Genomic DNA, 4,826 nt, shown 5'->3' with positions numbered 1-4,826 from the left:
TAGGAGAGGTCTTCATTTGCTTCTTTTAATATTTCTTGAATGCCAGAGTAAACACTTGAGATTTCAGTATTTATTCCTTACTCTTATGTATATGACCAAATCATCTCTTGCCATATATGCCCTTTTTTTAATGCCAGTTCACATGCACAAGTCATCATGGAAAAGAACTGCAAATGGGCAGTGAGCTGTGCCAAGAAATGAATAGGAGGGGGAGAACTGGATGGCATTTGGGAAACTGTATACTGCTTTTAATGCTCCCAAGGGGCTCATTGCCTCCAAATTTCCCCCTCTCCCCTTTTTAAAGAATCAATAGTCTCCCAGTGAGGCTATCTGCCTATAAATCACATGGAACACCACTGTCTCAGAAGAATCAAACTTTTAAGTGATCCAAAGAGCACTGGAGAAAGTCATGGTAGGTATAAGGAAACTAAATTATATTACCAGTACTAATTTAATGTGAATGTGGAGTTATTTGGGATTTCATTATCATGGGGAAACTCCAGGCTGTAATCTGTATATAACTTATTAGTAGATAAATCCAAGGTTACTTAAGGGGCACAGAAATTAAATGACTTGACCAGCATTATGTGGCCAATAAATATCTGAAGCAAGTTTTGAATCCAGATCTTTCTGTCTCTAAGCCTTACCCCTAGAAAAATAAGCAAACACTTTGGAAACCCTATCTTCTCTGGCCCTGGGCCACTGTGCCTTTGCATGAGATTTCAAATAGACCAAGGCATATCCTGGAGTTCATAGAAATTAAAGCCCCTCTGGGATGGCATTCTTTAAGAGCACCAGAGGAATAGTGCATTTAAATGTAGTCATTTATAACCAGAACACATGTAATTACTATATGGAAAATCTCTTTAGTTTGCTATATTTTGAAATCCCTTAATGATCATCCATTATTTAATGCACACAACGTCCTCATGAAATAAGCATTATCCACATTTTTACCACAAGGCATCAAAGAATGAAAAAAAATTAAATAATTGCTCAAGATCCCTTAGGAAATCAGTAAGGGTAACTTGATTAGAAGAGAGAATTCCCAATTCCCTGTTTTGAGGCCACAAAATCATGCTGAATTCTCCAAAAGACTTTAAAGGCAAAAATCACTTTAAAAAAAAGTTCATTTGGACATAGACTATGGTTGGAAGGAATCTCAGGGGCCATCTAGTCCAACTCCTTCATTTTATACATGAGGAAAATGAAGCCTAGAGAGGATTTAATTTATCCAGGGTCACACAGATAGCAAGGGTCTGAGGCAGGATTTGAATCCATGTTTCCTTGATTCCAAGTACAGTCTCCACTATTCTCCCTCTCATTATTAATCTCATTGAAAATAAGGAAATTCTCACAACAGAATATCAATTTGATTGCAGATAGATTATGCACACATGAGGAAGAAAAATTAAAATTTTTGCCCCTATATTTTAATATTATTTGATAACTTTTGACTTTGCATCACTCTCATTTCTGAAAATGTCCTTCCCATTCTCCATTATGCAGTGAACAATTCTTAGTGAAAATAAATAAAATAGGAAAAGGAAGCACACACACATAATTCAGCAAAACTAATTGACTCATCAACCAAATCTGATAGCATATCCAATGTTCCATACCCATTATTCCTTCTGCAAGGATGGGAGGGGGATGCTTAGAAAAATGAATTTATATTAAATATCTATACATTGCAATGCAGGAAATCAAATTTCCTACTGTTGCCATAATGATAACAATGGAAAGAACATTAGCTTTGCCATAAGAGGACCTAGGTTTAAATACTGCCTTTGATGCCTACTTATTCCTTATGTTTCACCTTGAGAAGGCACTAAACAGTCCCAATTTCTTCATCTGTAAAATGAGAGGGTTGAATTAGATGTCCTCTGATGCCCCTTCCAGCTCTAAATATATGGTCCTGTGGAGTAGTGGAAGGACCTGTGATTTTGTGGGGGTAACTCCCTCTACCAAAACACATCTACATCTTAGGTAAGTCCTAAGAACTTGACTAAGTCACAGAGAGTTTAAGTAACTTACTCAGAGTCACAAAACTAGTAATTGTCAGAGTAGGGATTTGAATCCAAGTTGTCTTAAATTTATTTTTAAATTAAAAAAAAAATATTTTCAAGCAGTTGGAGTTAAGTGACTTGCCCAGAGTCAGATATCTAGTAAGTATCACATCTGAGGTCAGATTTGAACTCAGGTCCTCAACTCCTAGGCCAGTGCTGGTATCCACTGTGCCACCTAGCTGCCTCCCCAAAATGTTTTTTAAATTCTTATTTTTGAGTTCCAAATCCTCTCCTTCCCTCCAGCCCTTTCCCTATACATTGAGAAAGCAAGTGAGATGATACCCATTATATAGGTGAAGTCATACAAAACATATTTCCTTATTAGCCATGTTGCTAATAATAATAATGATAATAAATATACAAGAAAAATAAAGAAAATAAGAAAAATCTTCACTCTGAACTCAGAACTCATCAATTTTCTCTCTGGAAGAAGACAGTATTTTTCAACATGAATCCTTTGGAATTGTCATGGATCATTGTATTGATCTGAGGAGCTAAGTTATTGCTCACAGTTGATTTTGTTGTTGTTCAGTAGTTTCAGTCATGTCCCAACTCTTCACGACCCCATTTGGGGTTTTCTTGGCAAAGATACTGGAGTAGTTTGGCATTTCCTTTTCCAGCTTATTTTAAATATGAGGGACTGAGGCAAAAGGGTGAAATGACTTGCCAAGGGTCACATGGCTAATAAATGTCTAAGGCCAGATTTGGACTCACCAAAGTGAGTCTTCCTAATTCCAGGCCTGGCATGCTATCTATTGTACTGTCTAGCTGCTCACAGTTGATTACCATTACAATATTACTGTGTACAATGTTCTGGTTCTGCTCACTTTACTTTGTATTAGCTCATAGAAGTCTTCTCAAGTTTTTCTGAAACCATCACCTTCATCATTTCTTACAGCACAATACTATTTTATCATACTCATATACCACAACTTGTTCAACCACTCCCCAATGGATGGGTATCCCCTCAGTTTTCAATTCTTTACTACCACAAAAAGAGTTGCTGTAACTATTTTTGTACAGAGAGGTCCTTTTCCTTTTTTCTTGATATTTTTGGGATACCAACCTAGTAGGTTCTGGATCAAAGGGCATGCACAACTTTATAGCCCTTTAGGTATAGTACTAAATTGTTTTCCAGAACACCAACAATGTATTAATGTACATATTTTCTTAATTCCAACCCGGAAGTCTCTTCTCTCTGAGTGAAAGAAGTGAAAACTTCTCAGATTATACTCTAAAATCTAGTAAGGCTTTTTGTGGGAAATAGGCCCAAGTTCCCCTTCACTGGAAATCACATGATTTACAAGGACTCAAAACTCAGAGCAATAGGGAGTCACCCCACTCCTCAGTGACACCTCAGCATAAGATATGCCAAATAAGGACAGAAGTACTTTCTCAAATGTATATTGAGCGGTCTACTGTTTCCTTGTTCCAATACTTGAGGTAGAATGCTGTGCTTAGATTGTGCACCTGACTTCTAGCCAATGGAAGAAAAGGGTCAGCAGGGGGGTGTGGGAGAATTCCCCATTAGGGCTTTATAACTTCGCCATTTCCTTTGTAAATTGCTTCTCCTCCCTGACCCTTTGTCAGGAGGGTGGCCCTTTCTTGAGATCTTAATAAACGTTTCTTTTCTGCTTCCTACCTTATGAAGCCTCTGAGTATTATTTGGGTAAGGATCTCTGTTGCATACAGTTTTGGGGTGCACACATCTCTATCATCCTATCTTTTAAATTCTGAGTAATTGACTAAATTTAGATTACTTCTCCTCCCTACACTACCCCCCAAAAGAGAGCAAATACCAAAATACAAGTCACAGGTAAGATATTGCCTATCTGTTCCTGAAGTAAGCCAAGGGTGCTAAGGAGAAGACCAATAAAGGAGGCAAGAAGATCTCAGGAAGGTTAATTCACATCTCTTCTCTGTCAATGGTACTGATCATTCCCATATTTAATGAGATTGGGTAAACTTGTTTTATCTGCTTAGCAGAGAATACTTTAAAAAAAAACTTTTTCTTTTTTATTATGAATTTGCCAGTCATCAGTAAACATGTACATTTTAATATACAAATAAAATGAAATCTTGAAATATTATGTAGTTTTTTTAAAAAGTGTACATTAAATTTAACGTGGAAGTAACAAAATTGCCCTTTTTTGTGTCCTCTTCAAAATAATTTTTTCTTCCTTCTATGTATTTTGAAATATTTTATTGATGTTCATTTCATTTTTTTTTTTCTGTGCCTCTCCATTACTATTAATTCACTTCTTGCCTAATAGAAGGCCCTCCCTTGTAAGGAGACATTATGGCTAAGTGAAACAAATCCACACGTTGGCCACACCTGTAACTCCATGTTCTGACTTTTCACATAAGGTTGTCTAACAGAGGCAGCAAACATTTTTCATTGCTAGCCCAGATGCTGGCAAGATAACTGAACTTTAAGGTCATCATTAGTTTCTGAACTGAAAGCTTTCCAGTTTAATATAACAATAGTGGTAGCTAATATTCATATAGTACCTTGATTTATGGAATAAATTTTATTTATTTAATAAATAAAATAAATTTTATTTATTAAAATAAATGAGATTTATTATCTCATTTGTGTCTCACAACTACTCTGTAAGGTAGGTGTAATTATTTCCCCCATTTTATGGATGATGAAACTGAGACTGAGATAAGTTATGTGGATCAAGGGCAAATGTCTGGGATATTTTAATTCAAATTTTTCTTACTCCAAGTCTAACACTTGATTCAGTATGACTT

This window comes from Petaurus breviceps, unplaced genomic scaffold (genome assembly GCF_028583685.1).
Source record: "Petaurus breviceps papuanus isolate PSGF00001 unplaced genomic scaffold, PetGlider_PUasm1.0 98, whole genome shotgun sequence".
Lineage (NCBI taxonomy): Eukaryota > Metazoa > Chordata > Mammalia > Diprotodontia > Petauridae > Petaurus > Petaurus breviceps.
The sequence above is the reverse complement of the archived record's forward strand: the minus strand, read 5'-3'. Positions refer to the sequence as shown.